The sequence below is a fragment of the Phyllostomus discolor genome, chromosome 11 (assembly GCF_004126475.2).
Source record: "Phyllostomus discolor isolate MPI-MPIP mPhyDis1 chromosome 11, mPhyDis1.pri.v3, whole genome shotgun sequence".
NCBI classification, from domain to species: Eukaryota; Metazoa; Chordata; class Mammalia; order Chiroptera; family Phyllostomidae; genus Phyllostomus; species Phyllostomus discolor.
The window spans coordinates 62,278,159-62,296,195 of record NC_040913.2 but is presented as its reverse complement, the minus strand read 5'-3'; the positions used below and the strand labels follow the sequence as shown (position 1 = coordinate 62,296,195).

General features: G+C 36.0%; 1 protein-coding gene and 1 long non-coding RNA gene across 3 annotated transcripts in view; one reads left to right on the top strand and one right to left on the bottom strand.

The window, feature by feature from the left end:
• The window catches only part of FAM155A (family with sequence similarity 155 member A), a 607,234-nt gene that overhangs the window by 357,738 nt on the left and 231,459 nt on the right, over positions 1 to 18,037 (top strand). The window lies entirely within an intron of this gene.
• Positions 1,729 to 7,432, bottom strand: LOC118497396. Its single transcript, XR_004899919.1, has 3 exons — positions 7,420 to 7,432; positions 4,611 to 4,616; positions 1,729 to 1,891 (listed from the first exon to the last, which is right to left on the bottom strand). It is a non-coding gene; the product is annotated as an uncharacterized LOC118497396 (long non-coding RNA).

Below are 18,037 nucleotides of genomic sequence, written 5' to 3'. Positions count from 1 at the left end.
GAAGGCTGTCTGGTGGTCAGGCGCTGTGGTAATGAATGCTGTATGAGAGAGGAGGGGAGCCAATTCAAGCCCAGGGGGACTGGCAGGAGGAAGCAGAAAGTGAGGGTCAACTTCACCCTGTATTTTAAAGATTAGCCATCAACTCCCCAGAACCAAGAAATAGATAAGAAATCTTTTAAATGCTCCTGGCTGTAACAGGAGCAAATGTTTCTTAAGTACTTACAGCCCAGGCAGTGTCAAGTGCAGGGAGCCCACTGTACTTATCAGGTCCTGATGCTGGAGGCTGTGTGGCTAGAAGGACTTAGTAGCTGTGAGCTCTGACACTGAATAGAGGATGTTTTTTTGGACTCCATTCATTCTGCAGTTGAAAGAATGACAGAATATGAAATTGCCTCTTTTTTTAAAAAAATAAAATAACCTCTCAGTTGATAGCCATTAAAACATTTTTACATAATGTGAAATAAAATGTTGTTTGACATCCTATATACCAAATGGTTTGTTTTAACTTGACATTTTCTGAGAATATAGATTATAATAATAAATGACATTTATTGAGTATTTATTAAAATATCTGCATGGTAAACACATTTATAGTAACAGCTAGTCCTTTTAATAACCTGAGAATCGGGTATGATCCCAGCTTTACAGGTAAGAAAACAGTTTTAGGATTGCTGCACAGCTAGTAAACTGTATTGGTAAGAACAAATGCCTGAGTGAGGCTAAGATTATTCCACATTGATCCACAGCTGAGTATTATGAACTAAGGTGGATTGGGGAAAGTTTACTGCTTAGGCAAACATACCTTGATGCTTAATTTCAAAATAAAGAAAATGGAGTGAAACTTATTAGGTGGACTCAGGGATCTTTTGGTGAAGAGATGTTGACAGTCAGTTAAGAAGTTGGGGTGGCAGGAGGAGAAAAGGAGATGAGGGGTGGATGTGAAGGTTTCTGTGATGGCACTATCAACTGGATTTGACAACTGATTTCTTCTGTGCTCCAAAAATGTAGGAAATAGAATGGGTATCATGGATAAGGACTCTTTACTGCTGAGAGAAATGGAAAAATCACATAACATCTATATTTGTTCTTTTTGCTTCTGCTTCCTGCTTTTCAAATTAAATGTGCTGTGTGCTACAGCCGCTGACTTGTGGTTCTTGTACAAGGCTGACTTGTGGTTCTTAGAGCAGCAAAAAGCAACTAAGAGGGATGTTTGTATCTTCCTGAGGATTGAACCCCAGCTCTACACTGATTCCCCCATTTGCTAAGTAAAGATGCGCTTTTCTCATTCCCACGAGACGTTGCTTGTGTTAAGAAATTTGAGTAGGAGAAAAGGAAGGGTACATTAAAACTACTTGGTGGCCAGTGTTTTGTGTCCTTTAGTTTTTAGAATTGCCTAAAGAAAGCTAAAGGTCTCTAGCCAGAGAAATACAGAACAAAGCTAGAACACAGAAAGCATTTACCCAATTCTTATCTAGGCAGGACTGAACACACAATAATATTTCCATATATTGTACATACATGTATATTGTAGAAACCTAGTTTTGATCTCTGGTTTTCAAATGTCTTGTTTTGGTTGATTTCTTACTTTAAATAAATCTTAAACTGAAGCCAAAAAATTAAAACAGATAATCAGAGCTGATGATTTAGATGTCAATGAAGCGATACAAATAACAATAATGTATTTTATTTATTTTTATTTATTTTAGAGACAGGAATGGGGAAAGAGAGAGAGAGAGAGAGAAAGGGAGAGAGAGAGAAAAAACATTCATTAGTTATTCCACTTAGTTATACATTCATTGGTTGACTCTTGTATGTGCCCTGAACAGAAAACAAACCCTCAACCTTGACATATGGGGACGAAACTCTTACCAACTGTCCTACCCAGCCAGGGCTCAAAGAACAATAATTTTAAAAAAGAAAAAAATGTGGTAGGTAGATGAAAAGATGGATTTACTCAAACCAGGCCTGAACCCAGAATTGCCCCCAAATTATTCAGTCCAGCCCATTATCACCTTTCTCTGAGAACCTGAAGAAATACTGTATTTTGCTGTGTATAACACACACCCATGTTTTTGGCCCAAATTTTCGGGAAAAAAAATCTTTTGTTGTAATATTTAATTCAATTATTTATTTATTTATATTTAGACACTTGTTTTTTGTATTTATAAAGGAATTTTAGCATTTATTTTTTAAAATATTATGGCATGAGAAATTTTATGTAACAATTGATTACAAAATACAAGAACAAGAAATTTGGTACAGCCCTGGCTGGCGTAGCTCAGCGGATTGAGCGCGGGCTGGGAACCAAAGTGTCCCAGGTTCGATTCCCAGCCAGGGTACATTCCTGGGTTGCAGGCCATAACCCCCAGCAACTGCACATTGATGTTTCTCTCTCTCTTCCTCCCTTCCCTCTCTAAAAGTAAATAAATAAAATCTTAAAAAAATACTCTTAAAAAAATAAATTTGGTACAACAAAACTGATTATCATATTCTAGAGTATTACTCTGCATATGGATATTGTTATTGCTAGATAACAATTGTTATCTAGAGTTACACTCTATTGTTATTTCTAGAGTTACACTTTTAATACATAATCATAGATAAAATAATTAAAAACGTTTATATAGATATGGAATTAGTATTATCCATGTATAATATGCATCCTTATTTTTCCCTCAAAAATTTGGGCAAAAAATTGTGTGTTATACATGGCTAAATACAGTACCTCCTCATTAATAGATAAACTACAGATAACATCTGTATATAATTAGAGCAGAGAGTTTAAAAATTACGCCCTAAAAAATGTCTTCCAAGCCAATGAGAGTATTTTTACCAAATTGAAATATTAGCATATTTTAAAAGTGAAAGTGTTAATTAGAAGAGAGATTGGTTGGCCAGGAAACTTAGTAAAATGAGAACCACAGAAAAGGAAAAAATAAAACATTTGGCAGTATTGCAGTATCTATCAGAACAAGCCAAGACAGAAGCCAATTGGAATTATGAATCTATAATAATGGTACTAGTAATGAGAATAACAAGAACTAACATATTACTCTGTCAGATTTTTTAATAGGTATATTATTACATTTATTATTTCATTTAATCCTCTTGATAACCCTATGAAGCAGATTATTATCCCAACTTCACACATGAGAAAACTGAGGCACAGAGAAGTTAAGTAATGTATTCAAGATCACACAGAAATGAAGCCAAAATTTCAAGATAGATGATCTTATCCACTGTCTGTGCTCTGCCTAGGCGAGATGAACTCACTAGGGAATATCACCTGGTGCCATAAATATCCCCATCCTTGTAAACAACTCTACTTATTCTATGTTCAAAATGCAATCTTCTAATTATGATAATCCTTACCATATAGTTTTGCCTGCCCAAGTCATGTTGTCCAATCTTATGGATAGTTTTACTTCTAATAATATAATATTAAATCAGCATTTTGGATTCAGTCATCAATCTTTCTTAATGGAATCCCTCTAAATCATTCTCTCTTGAGCTGATGAAATGTGTAATTCATAGACCTGAAAAGCTGAAAGCCAAGCCTGAGCTCTGTTTCAATCCACCGTCATTGCTGCTTTGCTGTGGGCAGGACAACCCATTGCTTTTCTACTTGCTTCTGTTTGATCACGTTGTAAGACTAGTTCCCGAATGTAAGGCCCTTCTGGCTGTAATAGCCTTCATCTCAATAATCAACACCAATGATACTTCTAAGTGCCCTGAAAGAGTAAAAGCTGTCTAGAACTCATGGAAATCAGCTCTTGGATTAGAAAGGAAGCAGGCCTGTTGTGAATCCAGCTGAGAACACAGACTCAGATGAAGTTGTAAAATCAACAGGAAATGCTGTGTCTCCCAAGGTCCTGCTGTGGCTAAAGATTGCCATAACAACCCCTACTTTCTTACCATTAGAGCCCCATGCCCACTTGGCTATTTTCATCTCTTACAAGTATATACAAATTTTGAACTGCCCTAGCTCCATGGTGGCACCCAGTCCCTAGTCAATCTTACTTCCCTCAATTCTGAATCAGAAGTAGAAAGCAGTCCAGATCTCATCTCAACTCCCTTGGATTCCCTTTGAGTCCTTCTTCACCTCTACCTGAAGTCTGAACCTTATAAAAGATAAGATTCTTTCCTCCTTGCTCTCATGGGGTGGCATTCCATGGTTCTGGAGTGTCCTCCCTCCTTATATACAGTCAGTAAATATGACTTCATCAAACTACAGGCTCATACCTGAGGGCTTATGGGATTTAATTGTCTCTAGTCCATGGAACCTGTCTAGATCCAACACCTGCCTCCGTCCTGAGTTTAATTCCTATGGCCTCAACTCACTACTTTGTTTTTTGACTATTTTTTTTAATCTTTGTGGATGTGTTTATTGATTTTCAAGATAGTAGAAGAGAGAGAGAGAGAGAGTGAGAACTTCAATTGGTTGCCTCCCATATGCACTCCAGTTGGGGATCAAACCTGCAACATTTTGGTGTATAGGACAACACTCCAACCAACTTAACCACCTGCCAGTGTTCAACTCACTACTCTTAAAACCAGGCTGTGTTTTCTGACATTGAAGATGTGATTATCTGACTCATCTGCCAGACCACCAGTGTCTGATTAAATTCCCATTTTTTGAGGAAGGCAATGATGAATGCTATGTAGAGAAAGGGATTAGTATTCATGCAAGTCTGATTGTAAGATGTGCTATGTAAGACTGGATTCATTACTTAAATCTTGGAGTCTCAGTTTCCTCACTGGCACAATGAAAATAATATCTACCTCACTAGTCATATTATAAGGATTAAGTGATGAAATAGTAGAAGTATTTTAAGAACTATTGATTTAGATAATAGTGATAAAGCATAATAGTTTTAAAAATTGTTTATTTCATTCCATGATACCACTTACTCTTCAGAACCCACGCTACCAAAATTGCTGCCTGATTCCAACCATAGTCTCACTCATTCCAGTGCTGGACTTTCTATCTATAACATTAAAAAATGTTAAACCCTTTAGTGAGATAAAAAGTGATTTTAAAAAGTGATGACTTATTTTAGTAATATGTTTTAAAATAACAAATATTTACATTTCAAGTTATTTATAATTTTTAAAATGGTAGGTATATTTGAGTTCTCTAAGCAAAATAAATAAATGTTTCCAAACTACCCCCAAAGAATCCTCTTAAGAAGATCAGCTCATTTTAAAGAAAAATAAATAACTTATGAATAGGATCAAAGATATAACCAGGAAAAGATTTAACTCTCTTGCTTAATCTATATAATTATTTAGAATCAAACTTATAACACAAATTCACTCAGTTTACTTCAAGCTAAATCTGAAATAGCTAGGATACTCCACCAGTGTTGACTAAGGGTAAAATTTTAATGCAATAATGTTTAAAAATAGTAATTAGTTAACATTTTTTAAAGTTTCAAAAATGTATTTAGAAATGTATTTCTAAAGCCTGTGTAACCAAAGGATATTGATCTAGAAAACCCCTTGGATCTTATCTCTTGTGATCCTCTGATTATGTATCAACTGCAGTGATCCATACATTTCCTTAATTTACATTGTTAAATTTCTTCCTAGATTTAACCTAATTGTACAGAAGAATTTCCTAATTATTGATTTCAGACAAATTATATCTTTTCTGACCATTTCACCTTCTGTTGATTTAATTAATGGTGGAATACATCAATATTGTCAGATACAAAATGTCTGTTTCTGACAGAAATTATCCCAGGAGGAAGAATCTCATATTTTTAATTGACTGAGTTTCCTTAGATTTGGTTAAAATGTCAAATTTTACAGAGCTAGATACTTGAAGGGAGCCCTAACACACTTTCCTACACAATTTTTAAAGGATATTAATTTGGGGTTAGAGAGGCACCTTTTAGCTAACATCTACCTGAAAATTTGGTGGCTTGGTTACATTGGTTGAAGACAGCAGTTTATTTTATTAAAAGCAGCCAAAAGAAATTTATGACTGAAGAGATGTTCTGAGGTTTACGTAAATTCTAAAGGAGTGTTCCTTGAACAACAATGCAGCACAAGAATTACAAAACAATTTTAGTATCATGAGAGAAATTGGATTAAATGCCTAGATTTTAAATTCATTGAAATTGGTTAGTTCACTAAAATCCAATTTAAAGCAAGATTCTGTGATATCTTCCTCACAAATAAGAACAAATTGCAATAACTATACAGAGTAAACAAATGCTTGAGTTCCTGCTTAGTGTCTGAGTGTTTACCCCTGTTTCACACATTATGCTTCAGCAATGGAGCCACTGGTAGTTCACGGAACACACCCTCCCCTTCTTTCAAAATGTAGTCCAAACATTATCACTAACTTAAAAACAAACAAAAAATGGTTTCTGTTACTTCTCTAGCACTTGGAACAGTGAGTGTACTTAGTGGGTGCTAAATAAACACCTGTTAACTTAAAGTGGTTATGTGACATATTCTTTGATTTCTCCCGGTTTGCTTAGTTGTACCACCTATACCAAACATTAACACACTCCAATTAAAGCAACCGTATTGATTTAATATTTTGATACATTAACTATTATGTTCCTCTCATCAACCACCACCCTCACATATTCCATAAAACCTTTTCCTCAACTCAGGTAGCTAGAATAATCCACTGTTGTTGATGAAAGATAGAGTTTTAATGCAAAATAATATGTAGAGAAATTAGTCAAGTTCTCTTAGAGTTTCAAAATATATTTCTAATGCTTCATTTGTAACAAAAGGGTGTTGAGGTAGTAAACTTCTTGTATCTCTTCCTTCCATCATTCTATGATTCTACATAAACTGCAGTGATGATGGATAAAATCAGATACCCTGAAATATTAAATGGATACATTTGTTTTTAAAAGTTTAGATATTAAAACATATATATATATATATATATAATTAAAGCATACATATTTCTTCTTAAATTGTCAGTGATCTGTAATTTGTTTTGCAATTTGATTCACAGTTGAAGAATAGTATAGTCAAGGGTAAGATGTTTTTTCTTTCTCTTTCCCTTCCTTTCTCCGTTCTCCCCTGCTCAAAATCATTTGAGGCTATTTCCAGAGAAACTGACTCCGTTTGGCAACAAAAATCTGGTTTCACTCTGAAGGTAGCTTACTCGGGATAGATTCAGAGGACAAAGAAATATCAAAACCATGAAGCAGGCTATGGAAGTGGAGTAACTGTGGTTTAACTCCATCCGGTGAAAGCGAAGTTCCCTAACACATTTGAGAGTTTGATAGATTGATGCACATGGAGAATGGGATAATTAGAGGAAAGCAATACAGGAGGGAAAGAATGTGGAAAGAAGGTGGGGTGACATTGTATTTGGGAGGAGAGAACTTATCCAGACATGCAAGTTGTCCTTCCTTCTAAAATCACATTCCAAGGACTAGTGACATTTTCTTTAGATATTTGGGAAATAGTGTCATTCTCTGCCATGAGGATCCAGCCAACATGCCAATACCAGCAACAGGAGAACTGGAATAAGGCGAAAAACTGGGTACTGGGGAAAACTAGCTCTGTAAAGAGGAAGACCAAAGGAGGCTGGTTTGTTAGTGCTAGTCCTATTGATACTGAAGGTTCTCACTATCTTTCTTCTAAGAAATAGCTAAGTGTTTTTCTTTTGATGTTATCACTGTCCTGTCAGGAACATGGCCATCAGATTATGCTAAGTGCTCTGAGTGAGAATCACAGAATACGATGAAAATATGCTCTCTGTCTTCAGTCTCTTGATACTAAATTAACATGCAGAGCTATGTTGGAATAAGGACATTGGTCACCCAGCACTGTAGTTGCTAAGCATTAAATATGCTTAATATGATTTCAAATATTTGTGATTTTTTAAAAAGACACTTTTGTTTTATGTGTTTTGTGAACTCTACATCAACTCATTAATAATGAATGGCATCTCTGAATTTAAATATAAGTACTAACACATAACAATATGATTTAAAATGAATGACCATGTCATGTATAAGGTCATATTATTGGCATATATTATTGAGTCTTTCTTAAAATAAAGAAACATAAGCACAATATTAAAAAAAATAGTACTGAGAATGGAGATTCTTATCTTGTTCTCAATCTTAAGGGGGAGAACACTCAATTCACAGTTAATTATGATGTTAGTTTTTAGCAGATGCTCATTATCAGAGACTAGAAGTTTGATTTTATTTTTTGTTTGCTGACAGTTTTTATCATGAATGGGTGCTGAATTTTGTCAAATGCTTTTCCTGCATTGATTGAACTGATCACAAATATATCTCCTGTTATTATGCTAATAAACTAAGTATCGGGGATTTATTTATAAATATTACACCAGTCACATTGAGATGATGCTCATTTGGTTATGATATATTATTCTTCTTATAAATTAGTTAATTCTACCTTTTTTAAAAATTTCTAGATTTGAGGAGATGGGTTGTTTGTTTGCTTTTTTTCTCAGTGAAGCAAATTTTCTGTTTGAATATATTCTTAGCTAATTCTATTTAGCTGACATAATTGTAATTGCAAAAATTTTTTCTGACAGCATGTTTAACCAGTTATTTAGAAGTGTATTAAGAAGACTATAAATTCAAGAACAAATAATAAGTAAACAAAGTTCATTAGCCAAAATTGTTTTGTTTACTGTTATCATTGATGTTTTTTTCTAAGATAAAGATTTTTTAAGATATTTTTTACATTTTATTTTTTTATTTATTTTTAGAGAGGGAAGGGAGGAGAGAGAGAGAGAGAGAAACATCAGTGTGGGGTTGCTGGGGGTCATGGCCTGCAACCCAGGCATGTACCCTGACTGGGAATCGAACCTGCAACACTTTGGTTCGCAGCCCATGCTCAGTCCACTGAGCTATGCCAGCCAGGGCTTCTAAGATAAAGTTTTGATCTAGTTTAATTTTAGGAAGATGGTTCACCTAACAAGGTGGACCCATGAAACAATTTTGTGTTTATGTGACAAAAAAATCCAGTGGCTCTGATGTGTTGGGTCCAAGTCTATAGCACTAACCTCTAGTAGGGTTCTCAGTGAGGAAATTGCTTTAGGTCAGTTAGGGAGTCTGCAGTGGGTATTCCTGGGAACCATAGTATCCTGTGGTCTCCATAACCAGAGCTCTCAGAAAAGTGTCCATTCCCTCATCAGATTGTTATTCTGTTTATACAAGCGTGCTCTCTCTCTCTCTCTTTCTTTCCCTCTCTCTCTCTCTCTTCCTCTCTTCCCCTAACTCCTACCCCCTCTCCTTCCCTCTCCCTGCCATCTTCATTCATCCTCCAGTTTTGTTCTCATTCTTTCTCAGTCTCTCCAGTTACATTATGGAGATGTGAATATTTATCAAAGGCTCTCATAGTGCACACATCAGCTGGTTACCCATTTCAATTCATTCCTTTTCATCTTCAACAACACTATATTATCAGCTTATTTGAATAGAGTATAAGCTCAAGTACTTTTGCAGTTTTCTTCAGGTAGACAATGGCTGGGCTAATAGCTGCATTGAAACTGCTGGATTTGTCAGCAAGTCAATGCAAAATGTAATCATTTTGTGAATGGAAAATAAACCTTTGTGTTCCTATATAATCATGCAGAAGACATTTAAGAAACTAATATACTTGTCATTTAGAAATGTGGGTAAAACTGTAGCACGCTTTTATTAATTTAATGAAGGAAAACACCTAAAATGGGTCTGCTTAACAACATCATTTTGAGCTAACTTGACTTTTGATTTTTTTTCTAATCAGATCTAAGGTGCTGTTATTTTTAATATTTTCTCAGCTCTGCTGCAGCTGGGAATGATTTTCAGAAATCCACAGAGCAGCTGGATAATATCTCAAGGCCAGGATTAGGGTGATTATTTTGTTGTTCTCAAGCGCCTGCAATCCTTGATATTTTGGTCTTTTTGTCTATATATTTCTTATAGAGGTCAAATTATAAATGGTAATAAGTTGCCAGAGTTACCCCACAAATCCCACTAATCCCATAATGGAACTGAAGCAAAGACCTTATGAAGGAAAACATCTTTTAAACATACTCAGTGTATCCAGAAATCTATGGTTGCTTGGTGACTGTCACCATTTTGAGGACAGCATGGAGATAAGTTTGATGTCACTGAAGAAAGGGTATGACTGTGCGGTGTAGTTATGCCTCTCTCTCTGTGTTTGTACATCCCATTTTCCTATGAAGATTGATGAAGCTACTTTTACTGAGCACTCTATATTTTGGGCCCTCTGCTATCATATTAAAACCCTATAACCATTCTTTGAGATGTAATGTTCCTTGTATTTACAAAACAGGTAAAATGTATCTTAGAGAGGGTATTCTAGTTCCTTGAGGTCATTGCTAGACAGTGGCAGAGCTAGAATATAAAGTAAGATATTTCTGACTCCCAACTCTGTTTTCAAACACTGAATGCTGCCTTCCTGAGTCGCTCTAATCCCATGAGTTAGGTTTAGTGATGCAAGTTGTACTCTATTTGTGAGTTTTACTATTGTTTAATTTTGGAAAAGTGTAAACCATATTGGGGTTCCAGAACTAACTCACAGAAAGACAGAGGAGGGCTGGGCTGCCATAATGGACAGAAAGAAAATTCTAACCAAAGAGCCTCATTTGAAGTAATTGTATGGACTTCTTTAAAAATATGATTAGCGTGAATTTCATCATATTTATGATGATGGATCTTTACAAATAAGTTGAGAAAAGATTACATTTCCCTTTACATACTGAGAATAAAGTAAAATGAGCATTAAATGAGAGTGGTAATGAAAATCAGCCTACAATAAGTTCATACAAATTCCTAATTTCATGTACGAATTGAAACCATGGCATTCATCATCTAACATGTGTTTGGATGTTAACAAAATAATCTTCAAATTACTTCAAATGGGATAATCTGACACTAAAACAAGACCTGCTATTCAAAAAATGACATCTGTAGTTATGGAATTCTAAAATTGGTCAGTTTACTTTGTTTTTAGTACTTTAGTAGGGCGGGTATATTAGTCTTCTGATTCTCACTTGACATTTTTTTCATGTTCTATCTCACTGTCTTGGTTCAGTGGATAACTAATTCACTCCCATTTTCTAGTCTTTCGTGGACAAGGCCTGTTGGCCATGAGATCATATGTCCCCCGCACATGCATAGAGATGTGCCAGCTCACAAGTGCTTACCTCACATCATCTGGCAAATTGGCTGCTTATATGTTTCTTGAGATGTGTCTCTATTTTAGCAGAGCATCTGGGAGTCTACTTAACCTTATACATGAAATGGAAAACTATCTCTACAGAAATCTTTTTCTTTCACTTCTCTAAGAATTTTTGATAGTATATAATCAGTGATCATAGTGCTTCTATCATGAAACAAAATTAACCATTTTTAACCAAAGAAATGGGAAGTATTCTTCTAGGAAAAAAGAGAACTAATTATCTCTTTAAATCTCCTTTCCATAATCTGTAACACTAGCAGCAGACTAATTTGGGATAGAACAGGCAAATTACCCACAAACCCATGTCAGTGACCAGTTAAGAAGATATGTACCAGACAATTTAAGATAATTATGTTTTCAGAAGAAATAGTTATTCTAACCTTAGACTATTATTAGTCATTATTATATAGCAACTAGTCTTTTTTTCCAGTCTCAAATTATTTATTATATAATAATAAAATATTTTTCACTTATTTACTAAGTATAAAGAAATGAATATTTTATCATGTTTGCCACTGGCACCAGAATTCTTTATAGGGTCAGGCTTTTACTTATTTATTTTGAGAAAATACTTACATAATTGCTTAAAAGGGAAGGCAAGCATTAGGAAATGGCTGTCTGCTTATGGCAGAAGGGCAAGATAACAGATTTCTCTGTAAGATCAAACATGAATTTATCTTCAGATAGAAATAAAAGAAAGGATCAAGAGGTGAGTGAGGGGGTTGGGGGAGTGTAAGAGGATAGACCCTTAGTGCTCCATGGGATAAGGTGGAGTGTCTTTGAGAAGTGTTGGCTTAAGAATATTTTAAGAGATGAATGTCTAATTTGTGATCATTAGGTATTTGCCTCCATAAATATAAAATTCTTCTTCATTGCCCAAAATAATAATTAAACCAATAGTAATCTTAAGTTATCTGAATGGGCAAATTATTGAAATCTCAAGAAGAGATGAAAACAGCACAGTTAGTTGACAGAACCTGGGGACAGAGATGAACTTGAATGCATAAGACCCCAAGGAAGTGAAGTATCTTGTCGAGGGTTTGAATTTACATGGGCAAAGAATTTTGGATTTATGTCCATCTATCTAGCAGTATAAACATGGGTGCGTCTGAAAACTGGCTTTCTCACACATTTGTTTATCTACCAAAGTATTTCTCAACCTTGACTGCATATTGAAATACCCCTGGACAACTTCTAACACCTACTAATGCCTGGGACCCCATGCCAGAAAGTCTGATATTTTTAGAATGTAACTTGAACATCATTATTATTTTCAAGCTAACCCAAATACTTCTAGCATGCACCCATGATGGAGAAGAACTGAATTCTATGACAACAGAGACTACAATGCTGAAAATGTCATGCAACCTAGGAAATTGGAATGGTCCACTTTCTTAAATGAGGTTCCTCATTTGAACTACAGAACATCCAAAATTATTTTAGCAACTATTTTTTTTTTAGTTCTTTCAAGGATTCATATAACTACTCTTATTCTAAGTGCACATGGCTCTCCTAGGGCCGTAGTGCCTTTGGACTTAATTCTCTCTCTGAATGTGAATTAATGAAGTCTGGTAGACAGAAGGCATCACAGGGAGTGAAAACTACATGCACAGAGGTCGAAATATATGGGGGTGCATTACATGGTTTTGATACAGTCACTGCTGTATGATTAAGTGACTGTATGGCTCAGTGTTCATGGCACTTTTACAAGTTAAGCCAAGGCTCTACCACACAAACCCACTTAATGTTATCTCCTATTACCAGCAAATACCCAATTAGTTTAAGTTATATTATGCATAGGAACCTAATGACATCATGATGCTAGCCAAAGTGACAAAATTATTTATCATCCAAACTTGGATAGTTCATGCATGTGTGTGTTTGGGAGGCACCAATGATGGTTAAACTGACACATTAGGCATTAACTAGGACCTCCTCAAGCATACCAGTAAGTCAACTGATCCTACACAGTAAGGAGCATTACTGGGAGGGAGATTCACTTGGGCAGCATGAGGAGGGCCACACTGGGAAAAGCCACATTAATAGAGTGACTAAAGGATGTGCTTTGGAGTCAGAACTGTGCTTGCTTAGGAACTTCAGCATCTGATAGCTCCATGGCCTTTTTATATCCAATTCTGGTTATTTGAATTACCTATCTTGATCAATATTATATTCTAATATCCTACTATGAAATATCTTTTTGTTTTAAAAATATTTTTGTTGATATATGATCAATCAACTTTTTAAAATTAAATTTATTGAGGTGATACTGGCTAATAAAATTATTTATTTATTTATGTATTTTAGAGATATTTATTTTTTATTTTTTTAAATTTTATTTTAATCATTGTTCAAGTACAGTTGTCTCCCTTTTACTTCCATTCCAGCCCACCCACCCAACCCTCCCCACTTCCCTCCCATTGCCACCCTCCCCCTAGCTTTTGTCCATGTGTCCTTTAAATTAGTTCCTGTAAACCCTTCCCATTCTCCCCTGAAATTCCCTCTTCTCTCCCTAATAAAATTATACAGATTTCAAGCATATAACTCTATGATACATTATATTTTGTTTTTTATTTTTTAATACATTTTATTGATTATGCTATTATAGTTGTCCCATTTCCCCCCTTTACTTCCCTCCACCCTGTACACCCTCTCCCACCCACATTCCCTCTCTTTAGTTCATGTCTATGTGTCATAAGTTCTTTAGCTTCTACATTTCCCATACTATTCTTGCCCTCCCCTGTCTATTTTCTACCTATTGTCCATGCTACTTATTCTCCATATCTTTTCCCCCCTCTCTCCTCCTCCCACTGCCCTGTTGCTAACCCTCCATGTGATCTCCATTTCTGTGGTTCTGTTCCTGTTCTAGTTGTTTGCTTAGTTTCTTTTGGTTTTGTTTTAGGTGTGGTAGATAATAATTGTGAATTCACTGTCATTTTACTGTACTTGTTTTTTTTATCTTCTTTTCTTAGATAAGTCCCTTTAACATTTCATAAAACAAGGGCTTGGTGATGATGAACTCCTTTAACTTGACCTTATCTGAGAAGCATTTTATCTGCCCTTCTATTCTAAATGAAAGCTTTGCTGGATAGAGTATTCTTGGATGTAGGTCCTTGCCTTTCATGACTTGGAATACTTCTTTCCAGTCCCTTCTTGCCGGTAAGGTCTCTTTTGAGAAATCAGTTGACAGTCTGATGGGAACTCCTTTGTAGGTTACTGTCTCCTTATCTCTTGCTGCCTCTAGGATTCTCTCCTTCATTTTTACCTTGGCTAATGTAATTATGATGTGCCTTGGTGTGTTCTTTCTTGAGTCCAACTTCTTTGGGACTCTCTGAGCTTCCTGGACTTCCTGGAAGTCTATTTCCTTTGCCAGAATGGGGAAGTTCTTCTTTATTATTTGTTCAAATATGTTTTCAATTTCTGGCTCTTCCTGTTCTCCTTCTGGTACCCCTATAATTTGGATGTTGAAACATTTAAAGATGTCCTGGAGGTTTCTAAGCTTCTCCTCATTTTTTTGAATTCCTATTTCTCCATTCTTTCCTGTTTGGTTGTTTCTTTCTTCCCTCTGGTCCACTCTATTGTTTTGAGTCCCAGTTTCCTTCCCATCACCATTGGTTCCCTGTGCATTTTCCTTCATTTCTCTTATCATAGCCTGCATTTGTTCATCTAATTTCCGAACAAAATCAACCAATTCTGTGAGTATCCTGATCACCAGTGTTTTGAACTGTCCATCTGATAGGTTGGCTATCTCTTGGTCACTTAAAATCATGGGTTCTGGGGCTTTTATTTGTTCTTCTGTTTGAGCCATCTCTTTCCCTCTCTCTCTCTCTCCCTCTTTTGTTTTTTTTGGTCTGGTTGTACGTATGAGGGGTGGAGACTTAGGTGTTTACCAGGGTGGGGCACCCCAGTTGCTGGGTTGTGATGTTGTATGTGGGGACACAGTCGAGAGGGAACAATGTCAGTTTCTCTGTTCTCTGTGGGACCTTAGTTCCCTCTGCTGCTTTCCCCAAGCAAACTGGGCCCCTCTGGTGCCAATTCCCATGTGGGTGGGCTTGTGCACACTGTGGGACCCTCCAGTAACCTCTCCTGTGAGGCTGAGTGTCTCCCTGTGTGCCTCAACTCCCACAGGTGACCTCAGTCAGTGTCTTGGGGCTCTATTTCCCAGCGCTGTGATCCTGGGTTGCACACACTGCCTTGCTTTACAATCGCTGCCTCACTGGGTTTGCCGGTTGCCGGGTGCCACCCCTGGGCTGGGGTCTGCCAGCTGCCGCCTATGCACTCAGGGCCCACCCGCTGCAGTCTTACATGCCCCAGATGCCTTAAGCACCCGGTCCCAATGCTCTCTGCTCTCTGTGCTTCCACCTGAGCCTGGCTGCTTGGCTCCGCCCTTCCTGCTGGTCTGGATGCATGGGTCTAATTCAACTTCTTGGTTGTGCAACTTCCATTCAGATCAATTTTCTGTCATTTCTGTATGTTATTCTGTTTCTAAATTGTTGTTGTTCCTATTTTAGTTGTGTGTGGAGGTATCGGTGCATCCACCTATGCCTCCATCTTGGCTGGGAGTCCACATTATCTTTATATTTCATTATGTGGTTATCACCCAAAGTCAAAACTTCCTTCATCACCATATATTTGACCCCTTTTACAACCTCCCCACCCTTCTTCCCTCTGGCAACCATCATACTGTTATCTGTTTCTATGAGTTTTTGTTGGTTGTTTTTCTTATTTGTTGCTTTCAGTTTTGTATCTCACATATGAGTGAAAAAATATGGTTTTTGACTTTTTGTGTCTAGCTTATTTCACTTAGCATAATAGTCTCAAGATCCATCCATGTTGTTGCAAATGACAGTATTTCAGCTTTTCTTATGGTTCAGTAGTATTCCATTCTATAGATGTACCACATCTTTAATCATCTATCAAAGGACACTTCAGTTGTTCCTGTGTTTTGGCAACTGTGAATAATGCTGTAATGAACTGAGGGGTGCATATATTTTCACAAATAAATATTTTCAAAATTTTGGGGTAGACATACCCAGAAGGGGGATATCTGGGTCATATGGTAATAGCTTTTCAATAAATATATTTGAATGTGTAGAAAATTGAATTAATAAATACATTCCAAAATCTGTCTTCATTTGATTTGCTTTGAATGTGTTTTGTAGAAAGTGATGACTTAATATTAGGGCCCAGAAATGAACACCTAAATCCAAATGGAATCACTGAGCTCTAATATAAGAAAGTTAAGCAGTCTAATATTTTATGTGCATATTTAACAGCTTTATCAAGTGTTGTTCTTATTAAGCTTGGATATATAAAATTCCCCAGGTTTTGTACATCAAGTTGCTTTAATATTGCCTTTAAAACTATATATGTGTTTTTGATGGATTGAATTTAGAATTTTTACATTTATCCCTGTTAAATTATCTCAAGTATTTTAGTTCTATGTTTCCCTGACATTTGCTTTAAATTGTAATTCTATTTATTATCTATTGTTCTTATCAACTTGGATGCATTGTGTATTAGTGAGGACTCTTAAGTCACTGATAGTAATATTATATAAGAAGAGAAGGGACGAATGCAATGCTCCTCACTATAGACTTTCTCTCTTTTGCCATTAGTTCATTTAGGAATGCTAGTGAGTGTGATTCTCCAGTTGGCAACAGCCCAATAGTACTATCACCCCACACTGATTTTACCACATTATCTAGACATAATGTTATAGTGGCATTAAATGGCTTTTGCATTCTCCTGCAATTATTTTAGCAATTGGTGGTCTACTCAGAAATGATATTAGATGCAATATTAATTTACATTTAGCAGGTTAGCATACATAATACACACAAAGAAAATATGTTGACTATGTTATAATCCTTTTGTTTTAAAGATCTGAGCAATCCAGACTGCAAGTGTTTAGAGACATGGTTAGAGGATTAAACACCTGCTCCATGTGAAACACTCAGTAACCATGCTGAAGAATTTTTCTGTAAATGTTTACTGATTTACTTACACCCTTGTAAGTAGGGCTCTTTAAATAGTGAGAAGGTTGTAGGATTGCTATTAACAAAACTGATACTAAGTTGCAGCCAACTGTACATAATTTCTTAAAATAAGAGACCAAACAAGCACTGTGAACAACTAATCAACAATGAAATATTTATCTTAAGTAAGCATTAAAGTTTGAGTAGATAGAAGTAAAGATGGTTTTGAAAAATATTTGCTTACAACTTTGAGAATCCAGAATTTGACAACATAGCACTGTGTAAGTAACTCTCTGTTATTACATTGCCCTTTATTTTGTTGCACAGCACCTTTTGGGGGGCTGTTTCCTGATTCTGGACGTCCCTGTTCTAAGATTTTTAGAGATGGAAAGAGCATAAAAATAATTTAGTATCAACTACCTCTCAAATTTTAGGTGACAAAAATGAGATCCAGAGATGGCTTTTGACATGAAGCTGTCAGTAATTTTGTATGACTTGTTTCCCAGTACAGTAGGCAGCGTAGAAGCTGGTAAAGACCCCAGATCCTGGTCTGTGTTGCTGGAGTTCAGATTATGGTTAGGTCATTTATAGAAACTGTGTGATCTCTGCCAAACTTACAACTTCTGAACCTCAGTTTCCTCATCTCTAAAATGAGGTGATATAATACTATTACTGATCTCATTGGGCTGTTACAAGAATTAGCCTGAATTAATAGATACAAAAGACTTAGAAGAGGGCCCAGCTCATGCTATACATTAGCTAGAGTCAGCTTCACTTGTTAATACTATTTTACCACATTCTAGACATCAGCTCATATACCCCTTTCTTCTAAGAAATATTTTCAACCA